Source organism: Oncorhynchus gorbuscha, unplaced genomic scaffold, assembly GCF_021184085.1.
Source record: "Oncorhynchus gorbuscha isolate QuinsamMale2020 ecotype Even-year unplaced genomic scaffold, OgorEven_v1.0 Un_scaffold_1585, whole genome shotgun sequence".
Classification (NCBI taxonomy): Eukaryota; Metazoa; Chordata; class Actinopteri; order Salmoniformes; family Salmonidae; genus Oncorhynchus; species Oncorhynchus gorbuscha.
The window spans coordinates 28,593-40,000 of NW_025746320.1; the positions used below are offsets into that span (position 1 = coordinate 28,593).

At 45.1% G+C, this 11,408-nt stretch overlaps 1 pseudogene; it reads right to left on the minus strand.

The window, feature by feature from the left end:
- Nucleotides 1-1,663: 1,663 nt before the first annotated feature.
- Nucleotides 1,664-11,408, minus strand: part of LOC124023318 — a 46,205-nt pseudogene continuing 36,460 nt past the window's right edge.

Here is an 11,408-nt window from a genome sequence, read left to right on the forward strand (position 1 = left end):
CTTCTTCTTCTTCGATGGGGTTTAACGGCGGTTTGCATCCAATGTTAGGGGTGCATTACCGCCACCAGCTGGACGGGGTATTGAATAAGATAATAACAACATTATTGATAACTATTAATAAGAATAAGAATACAATGTAGGGAAAGAAGGAAAACGATATCATACAAAATAAAAAACGTCAACTAAAAAAACAACATTTATAAATATATATATATATTAATTATACTTATCCAATCACAGTCCACTCCAAAATGCTTCCCTGCGCAGGCTCAAGGCCCTGTGATGGGCTACATTAACCTATGTGGTCTAATCTCGAGGCCATCCTTCCAAATCTCAACTCATAATATGTCAAGATTAGATGAGGAATATGACTTCTAGCAATGGTATATCTATACATAATGTATCATTAAGATGAGGAATATAACTTCTAGAAATGGTATATCTATACATAATGTATCATTAAGATGAGGAATATAACTTCTAGAAATGGTATATCTATACATAATGTATCATTAAGATGAGGAATATAACTTCTAGAAATGGTATATCTATACATAATGTATCATTAAGATGAGGAATATAACTTCTAGAAATGGTATATCTATACTTAATGTCACTATACAGCATATAGAGGAAACCTCTGTACCCACACAGACACCTGACACCAAGTCAGGTAACCCCTGTACCCACACAGACACCTGACACCAAGTCAGGTAACCCCTATACCCACACAGACACCTCACACCAAGTCAGGTAACCCCTATACCTACACAGACAACGGACACCAGTCAGGTAACCCCTGTACCCACACAGACAACGGACACCAGTCAGGTAACCCCTGTACCCACAGACACTTGATACCAAGTCAAGTAACCCCTATACCTACACAGACACCAAGTCAGGTAACCCCTATACCCACACAGACACTGGACACCAGTCAGGTAACCCCTGTACCCACAGACACTGGACACCAAGTCAGGTAACCCCTGTACCCACACATATACTGGACACCAAGTCAGGGGACTTAGATTGCTGTCTAAAACTCAAGTAACTACACCACATGTATTAGTTACCATGTTGAACAGATTAACATCGGGTATCGGAGTAGATACCAATCATTCCCCCTCGTGGTTTTATTCCCGTGTTCAGCATCTCGATCAGGAGACGAGAGAGAGGACTGAGAACACCACGGTCTAAGCGACCTGTGTTGAATTAAAAACGGGAGACACTGTGGGAGCAAAGTTTCCACTTGACATGCTGGTGATGTCTTCTAGTTTTGTCAACATTTTGCCTGTTTTTTTGTAACATGAAATAGGTTGATGCTATTGAAGGATTTATTTAGAGATTATACAGAATGTCACACCAGCTCTAGTATGATGAGGAAACTATTAGGATCCACATTATATGATATATCAATGTGGTTTATGATGGCCAGGCGGCACAGTTTATGACGTGGCACGCAACCATTGGTTGATGGTCGATGCAACATCTGCTCATGTAGATCTGGACCAGTGAATCCAGTCTCATTGAAGAAGGAGGAAGTCCAGCCAGACATTTCTTCAAAATAAAAGACACAAACTACTGTAAATTGCTTGTTTTTTAAAATAACGTTCTGTTATATGAAATAAAATAAAATAAAAAATAAAAATGATATACCATTATATTTATTCAAAGCCTCTTTTGTATTTAATTAATGACATATTACCACAGTGACATTATACCAAAGCTGGTAACAGATGATGTTATTAAAAACCATTCAACTATTTACAGTGTTACTGAAGCATTAGCACATTAAAGGTCATTACGTAACCAAGAGATTAATTAAAGTCTAAATGAATGAATCAACAGAAAGTTAAACCAAGAGGCCTTTATCCAGATCTTCACAGGACTGTCCTGAACGAGGCCTTTATCCAGATCTTCACAGGACTGTCCTGAACTCGAGGCCTTTATCCAGATCTTCACAGGACTGTCCTGAACTCGAGGCCTTTATCCAGATCTTCACAGGACTGTCCTGAACGAGGCCTTTATCCAGATCTTCACAGGACTGTCCTGAACGAGGCCTTTATCCAGATCTTCACAGGACTGTCCTGAACTCGAGGCCTTTATCCAGATCTTCACAGGACTGTCCTGAACTCGAGGCCTTTATCCAGATCTTCACAGGACTGTCCTGAACTCGAGGCCTTTATCCAGATCTTCACAGGACTGTCCTGAACTCGAGGCCTTTATCCAGATCTTCACAGGACTGTCCTGAACTCGAGGCCTTTATCCAGATCTTCACAGGACTGTCCTGAACTCGAGGCCTTTATCCAGATCTTCACAGGACTGTCCTGAACTCGAGGCCTTTATCCAGATCTTCACAGGACTGTCCTGAACTCGAGGCCTTTATCCAGATCTTCACAGGACTGTCCTGAACTCGAGGCCTTTATCCAGATCTTCACGGGACTGTCCTGAACTCGAGGCCATTATCTAGATCTTCACAGGACTGTCCTGAACTCGAGGCCTTTATCCAGATCTTCACAGGACTGTCCTGAACTCATCAAAGATGAAACTTGGCACGTGGGCCTCGGCCACCTTTAAAGACAGAAAAACAACAGATTATTATGTGCATGTATAATGTAATATTCCAGATGAATATCTATAGTATCCCCCCCCCCATGGGTGTTGTTGCTAATCCTAAACCTAATCTGATCCTAATCTGATCCTAATCTGATCCTAATCTGATCCTAATCTGATCCTAATCTGATCCTAATCTGATCCTAATCTGATCCTAATCTGATCCTAATCTGATCCTAATCTGATCCTAATCTGATCCTAATCTGATCCTAATCTGATCCTAATCTGATCCTAATCTGATCCTAATCTGATCCTAATCTGATCCTAATCCGATCCTAATCCGATCCTAATCCGATCCTAATCCGATCCTAATCCGATCCTAATCCGATCCTAATCCGATCCTAATCCGATCCTAATCCAATCCTAATCCAATCCTAATCCAATCCTAATCCAATCCTAATCCAATCCTAATCCAATCCTAATCTAATCCTAATCTAATCCTAATCCAATCCTAATCTAATCCTAATCTAATCCTAATATAATCCTAATCTAATCCTACCTTGCGAGGCAGTTTGGTGTAGCGTACGTAATCCTCCAGAAACATCAGAGCTCCCACCACATCGGACGGCATGTCCGGGATCTTCTGACTGTAAAATAATTATTTACCCAAAATCTACATTTCATTCAATTTGAAGCAGAATATAATCCACATATAATAACACAGTGATCCACAAAATGTACTTCATTTTTGCATTCAAATTGTATTTATACAGATTAGATCTATGGAGATAACGTTTGTTTTTTTGTTGCAAGAAAGAGCTGTTTGAAATAGCAGCCTTGGGCATCGTTCACTAGCAATACATGTATTATATATAAATACATCTGACTTTACTGTGATATCACTGTTTACACTCTTAAAATTAATGTGAATATGGGATGTTTTTAAACTGGCAAATCAATCAAACAATCACTCAACAAATCAATCACTCAACAAATCAATCACTCAACAAATCAATCACTCAACAAATCAATCACTCAATCAATCAACAAATCAATCAATCAATCCATCAACAAATCAATCACTCAACAAATCAATCACTCAACAAATCAATCACTCAACAAATCAATCAATCAATCAATCAACAAATCAATCAATCAACAAATCAATCAATCAACAAATCAATCAATCAAATCACTCACTCAAATCACTCACTCAAATCACTCACTCAAATCACTCACTCAAACAAATCACTCACTCAAATCACTCACTCAAACAAATCAATCACTCAACAAATCAATCAATCAATCAATCAACAAATCAATCAATCAACAAATCAATCACTCAAATCACTCACTCAAATCACTCACTCAACAAATCAATCACTCAAACAAATCACTCACTCAAACAAATCACTCACTCAAACAAATCACTCACTCAAACAAATCACTCACTCAAATCACTCACTCAACAAATCAATCACTCAACAAATCAATCAATCAACAAATCAATCACTCAAATCACTCACTCAAATCACTCACTCAACAAATCAATCACTCAACAAATCAATCAATCAACAAATCAATCAATCAACAAATCACTCACTCAAATCACTCACTCAAATCACTCAAACAAATCACTCACTCAAATCACTCACTCAACAAATCAATCACTCAACAAATCAATCAATCAATCAATCAACAAATCAATCAATCAACAAATCACTCACTCAAATCACTCACTCAAATCACTCAAACAAATCACTCACTCAAATCACTCACTCAACAAATCAATCACTCAACAAATCAATCAATCAATCAATCAACAAATCAATCAATCAACAAATCAATCACTCAAATCACTCACTCAAATCACTCACTCAACAAATCAATCACTCAAACAAATCACTCACTCAACAAATCACTCACTCAAACAAATCACTCACTCAACAAATCAATCACTCAACAAATCAATCACTCAACAAATCAATCACTCAACAAATCAATCACTCAACAAATCAATCACTCAAACAAATCAAACAAATCAATCACTCAAACAAATCAATCACTCAACAAATCAATCACTCAACAAATCAATCAATCAACAAATCAATCAATCAACAAATCAATCAATCACTCAAACAAATCAATCACTCAACAAATCAAACAAATCAATCACTCAACAAATCAATCACTAAACAAATCAATCACTCAACAAATCAATCACTCAACAAATCAATCACTCAACAAATCAATCAATCACTCAACAAATCAATCAATCACTCAACAAATCAATCAATCACTCAACAAATCAATCACTCAACAAATCACTCAATCACTCAACAAATCACTCAATCACTCAACAAATCAATCAATCACTCAACAAATCAATCAATCACTCAACAAATCAATCACTCAACAAATCAATCACTCAACAAATCAATCACTCAACAAATCAATCACTCAACAAATCAATCACTCAACAAATCACTCAATCACTCAACAAATCAATCAATCACTCAACAAATCAATCAATCACTCAACAAATCAATCACTCAAATCAATCACTCAACAAATCAATCACTCAACAAATCAATCACTCAACAAATCAATCACTCAACAAATCAATCACTCAACAAATCAATCACTCAACAAATCAATCACTCAACAAATCAATCACTCAACAAATCAATCACTCAACAAATCAATCAATCAACAAATCAATCAATCAACAAATCAATCAATCAAACGTACCTGGTGCACTGTTCCATGATGGAGCGTATGAATTGCCCAATGAGAGCCAGGAACTGCTCTGTGTATCTGGAGTGGAACTGCTTCAGCAGAGTGAGCAGGCCAAGAACCAGAGGAGACCAGTCTACGGGGTCGGTGGCTTTCCTGCACGTCATCCCTGGACAAATAGGAGAATACAGCCAATCACGTGGTGGGATACACTCAACATGGGTCAGGACCAGCCAATCACATGGTGGGATACACTCAACATGGGTCAGGACCAGCCAATCACATGGAGGGATACACTCAACATGGGTCAGGACCAGCCAATCACATGGTGGGACACACTCAATATGGGTCAGGACCAGCCAATCACATGGTGGGATACACTCAATATGGGTCAGGACCAGCCAATCACATGGTGGGATACACTCAACATGGGTCAGGACCAGCCAATCACATGGAGGGATACACTCAACATGGGTCAGGACCAGCCAATCACATGGTGGGACACACTCAATATGGGTCAGGACCAGCCAATCACATGGTGGGATACACTCAATATGGGTCAGGACCAGCCAATCACATGGTGGGACACACTCAATATGGGTCAGGACCAGCCAATCACATGGACACACTCAATATGGGTCAGGATCAGCCAATCACATGGTGGGACACACTCAATATGGGTCAGGATCAGCCAATCACATGGTGGGACACACTCAATATGAGTCATTTTGACCAATCAGATCATTTCTTTGGGCAAAAGATTAGAATTGGGCTGCCTGTGTAAACGCAGCCTACACTAAGTTTACAAAACATTAAGAACACCTTCCTACTATTGAGTTGTATCCCCTTTTGTCTTCAGAACAGCCTCATTCGTCGGGTCATGGACTCTACAAGGTGTTGAAAGCGTTTCACAGGGATGCTGGTCCATGTTGACTCTACAAGGTGTCTTAAGTGATCCACAGGGATTTTGGTCCATGTTGACTCTACAAGGTGTTGAAAGCGTTCCACAGGGATGCTGGCCCATGTTGACTCTACAAGGTGTTGAAAGCGTTCCACAGGGATGCTGGTCCATGTTGACTCTACAAGGTGTCTAAAGCGTTCCACAGGGATGCTGGCCCATGTTGACTCTACAAGGTGTCTTAAGTGATCCACAGGGATTTTGGTCCATGTTGACTCTACAAGGTGTTGAAAGCGTTCCACAGGGATGCTGGCCCATGTTGACTCTACAAGGTGTCTTAAGTGATCCACAGGGATGCTGGTCCATGTTGACTCTACAAGGTGTTGAAAGCGTTCCACAGGGATGCTGACCCATGTTGACTCTACAAGGTGTTGAAAGTGTTCCGCAGGGATGCTGGCCCATGTTGACTCTACAAGGTGTTGAAAGCGTTCCACAGGGATGCTGACCCATGTTGACTCCAACGCTTCCTACAGTTGTGTCAGGTTGGCTGGATGTCCTTTGGATGGTGGACCATTCTTGATACACACGGGAAACTGTTGAGCGTGAAAAACCCAGCAGCGTTGCAGTTCTTGACAAACCGGTGTGCCTGGAACTAGAGGTCTGATTTCTTCATCCCGCTCCTGCAGCTTTTCATACTGCAACCCCGCCCACACCAACCTCCGATCCGCCTCCCACCCGCCACCTCAAGAACTGGTCCAACCAGACCCCAGTCACCTGACAGCCAGCCCAACCCCAGTCACCCGCCAGCCAGCCCAACCCCGGTCACCCGCCAGCCAGCCCAACCCCAGTCACCCGCCAGCCAGCCCAACCCCGGTCACCCGCCAGCCAGCCCAACCCCGGTCACCCGCCAGCCAGCCCAACCCCGGTCGCCAGCCAGCCCAACCCCGGTCACCCGCCAGCCAGCCCAACCCCGGTCACCCGCCAGCCAGCCCAACCCCGGTCACCCGCCAGCCAGCCCAACCCCGGTCACCCGCCAGCCAACCCAACCCCGGTCACCCGCCAGCCAACCCAACCCCGGTCACCCGCCAGCCAACCCAACCCCGGTCACCCGCCAGCCAACCCAACCCCGGTCACCCGCCAGCCAACCCAACCCCGGTCACCCGCCAGCCAACCCAACCTCGGTCACCCGCCAGCCAACCCAACCTCGGTCACCCGCCAGCCAACCCAACCTCGGTCACCTGACAGCCAACCCAACCCAACCCCAGTCACCTGCCAGCCAACCCAACCCAACCCCAGTCACCTGCCAGCCAACCCAACCCAACCCAACCCCAGTCACCTGCCAGCCAGCCCAACCCCAGTCACCCGCCAGCCAGCCCAACCCCGGTCACCCGCCAGCCAGCCCAACCCCGGTCGCCAGCCAGCCCAACCCCGGTCACCCGCCAGCCAGCCCAACCCCGGTCACCCGCCAGCCAACCCAACCCCGGTCACCCGCCAGCCAACCCAACCCCGGTCACCCGCCAGCCAACCCAACCCCGGTCACCCGCCAGCCAACCCAACCCCGGTCACCCGCCAGCCAACCCAACCCCGGTCACCCGCCAGCCAACCCAACCCCGGTCACCCGCCAGCCAACCCAACCCCGGTCACCCGCCAGCCAACCCAACCCCGGTCACCCGCCAGCCAACCCAACCCCGGTCACCCGACAGCCAACCCAACCCCGGTCACCCGACAGCCAACCCAACCCCGGTCACCCGACAGCCAACCCAACCCAACCCCAGTCACCTGACAGCCAACCCAACCCAACCCCAGTCACCTGCCAGCCAACCCAACCCCAGTCACCTGCCAGCCAACCCAACCCAACCCGTCACCTGCCAGCCAACCCAACCCGTCACCTGCCAGCCAACCCAACCCAACCCCAGTCACCTGCCAGCCAACCCAACCCAACCCCAGTCACCTGCCAGCCAACCCAACCCCAGTCACCTGCCAGCCAACCCAACCCAGTCACCTGCCAACCAACCCAACCCAACCCCAGTCACCTGCCAGCCAACCCAACCCAACCCCAGTCACCTGCCAGCCAACCCAACCCAACCCCAGTCACCCGACAGCCAACCCAACCCAACCCCAGTCACCTGACAGCCAACCCAACCCAACCCCAGTCACCTGCCAGCCAACCCAACCCCAGTCACCTGCCAGCCAACCCAACCCAACCCGTCACCTGCCAGCCAACCCAACCCGTCACCTGCCAGCCAACCCAACCCAACCCCAGTCACCTGCCAGCCAACCCAACCCAACCCCAGTCACCTGCCAGCCAACCCAACCCCAGTCACCTGCCAGCCAACCCAACCCAGTCACCTGCCAACCAACCCAACCCAACCCCAGTCACCTGCCAGCCAACCCAACCCAACCCCAGTCACCTGCCAGCCAACCCAACCCAACCCCAGTCACCTGCCAGCCAACCCAACCCAACCCCAGTCACCTGCCAGCCAACCCAACCCAACCCCAGTCACCTGCCAGCCAACCCAACCCCAGTCACCTGCCAACCAACCCAACCCCAGTCACCTGCCAGCCAACCCAACCCAACCCCAGTCACCTGCCAGCCAACCCAACCCAACCCCAGTCACCTGCCAGCCAACCCAACCCCAGTCACCTGCCAGCCAACCCAACCCCAGTCACCTGCCAGCCAACCCAACCCAACCCCAGTCACCTGCCAGCCAACCCAACCCCAGTCACCTGCCAGCCAACCCAACTCTAGTCACCTAAATCTTCTGTCTTGCCCATTCACCCTCTGAATGGCAAACATTCACAATCCATGTCTCAATTGTTTCAAGGCTTAAAATCTCCTCCCCTTCATCTACACTGATTGAAATGGATTTAACAAGTGACATAAATAAGGGATCATATCTTTCACCTGGATTCACCTGGTCAGTCTGTGTCATGGAAAGAGCAGGTGTTCTTAATGTTTTGTATACTCAGTGTATATGTCATTATGATGGTGAAAAATTGAATTTCTCCTGTGAATATCAATAAAGTTGATTCAAACGGACCTTGTTTTCCTCTGTGAGTATCAATAAAGTTGATTCAAACGGACCTTGTTTTCCTCTGTGAGTATCAATAAAGTTGATTCAAACTGACCTTGATTTCCCCTGTGAGTATCAATAAAGTTGATTCAAACGGACCTTGATTTCCCCTGTGAGTATCAATAAAGTTGATTCAAACTGACCTTGATTTCCCCTGTGAGTATCAATAAAGTTGACCATAACTCACCTTGGTTTTTGCTGTACTGCAGTTTAGGCAGCTGAGCGATGATGAAGAGGAAGTTGACGATAGGAAAGTAAGGCAGGCGCTTGGTTGTGATGTAGATCTACAACATACAGAACAGGTGCAGTAAGGGAGGTGCTGGGTTGTAATGTAGATCTACAACATATAGAACAGGTGCAGTAAGGGAGGCGCTTGCTTGTAATGTAGATTTACAACATATAGAACAGGTGAGGTAAGGCAGGCGCTTGGTTGTATTGTTGATCTACAACATACAGAACATGTGCAGTAAGGAGGTGCTGGGTTGTAATGTAGATCTACAACATATAGAACAGGTGCAGTAAGGGAGGCGCTTGCTTGTAATGTAGATTTACAACATATAGAACAGGTGAGGTAAGGCAGGCGCTTGGTTGTATTGTTGATCTACAACATACAGAACAGGTGCAGTAAGGGAGGTGCTGGGTTGTAATGTAGATCTACAACATATAGAACAGGTGAAGTAAGGGAGGTGCTGGGTTGTAATGTAGATCTACAACATATAGAACAGGTGAAGTAAGGGAGGTGCTAAGTTGTGATGTAGATCTACAACATATAGAACAGGTGAAGGGAGGGAGGTGCTAAGTTGTGATGTAGATCTACAACATATAGAACAGGTGCAGTAAGGCAGGCGCTGGGTTGTAATGTAGATCTACACCATATAGAACAGGTGAAGGGAGGAAGGTGCTGGGTTGTAATGTAGATCTACACCATATAGAACAGGTGAAGGGAGGGAGGTGCTAGGTTGTAATATAGATCTACAACATATAGAACAGGTGAAGGGAGGGAGGTGCTAAGTTGTGATGTAGATCTACAACATATAGAACAGGTGAAGGGAGGGAGGTGCTAAGTTGTGATGTAGATCTACAACATATAGAACAGGTGCAGTAAGGCAGGCGCTGGGTTGTAATGTAGATCTACAACATATAGAACAGGTGCAGTATGATGTAGACCTAAAACATGAACAAACAGCTCCGATCAACACTCAGCAACAGGTTAGTTCCATCAGCTGTTGTACAAAATCACACAAAACATTTGACGGCACTGGGGCTTTAAGGGAAAACAAATAAACACAAATAAATTAAAAACAAGAGGCCTTTATCCAGATCTTCACAGGACTGTCCTTAACTCGGACTGTCCTGAACATCTTTGAAAACAGAAAATTGAGCACACACACGCATGCAATCTCCATAGACAAACATCGGCAGTAGAATGGCATTACTGAAGAGCCCAGTGACTCAACGTGGCATCGTCATAGGATGCCATCCTTCTAACAAGTCTAGTGTCCATATACTTTTGGTCATGTACTGTACCTTGTTGAGTGGGTTGTGTATCCCTGTAGTAGTAGTATCAGTAGTAGTAGTAGTAGTAATTAAAGCCAGACCTTGTTGAGTGGGTTGTGAATGTAGTAGTAGTAGTAGTAGTAGTAGTAGTAATAGTAAATAAAGCCAGACCTTGCTGAGTGGGTTGTGAATGTAGTAGTAGTAGTAGTAGTAGTAGTAGTAGTAGTAGTAGTAGTCATAGTAATTAAAGCCAGACCTTGCTGAGTGGGTTGTGAATGTAGTAGTAGTAGTAGTAGTAGTAGTAGTAGTAGTAGTCATAGTAATTAAAGCCAGACCTTGCTGAGTGGGTTGTGAATGTAGTAGTAGTAGTAGTAGTAGTAGTAGTCAAAGCCAGTCCTTGCTGAGTGGGTTGTGAATGTAGTAGTAGTAGTAGTAGTAGTAGTAGTAGTAGTAGTAGTAGTAGTAGTAGTAGTAGTCATAGTAATTAAAGCCAGACCTTGCTGAGTGGGTTGTGAATGTAGTAGTAGTAGTAGTAGTAGTAGTAGTAGTAGTAGTAGTAGTCATAGTAATTAAAGCCAGACCTTGCTGAGTGGGTTGTGAATGTAGTAGTAGTAGTAGTAGTAGTAGTAGTAGTAGTAGTAGCAGCAGCA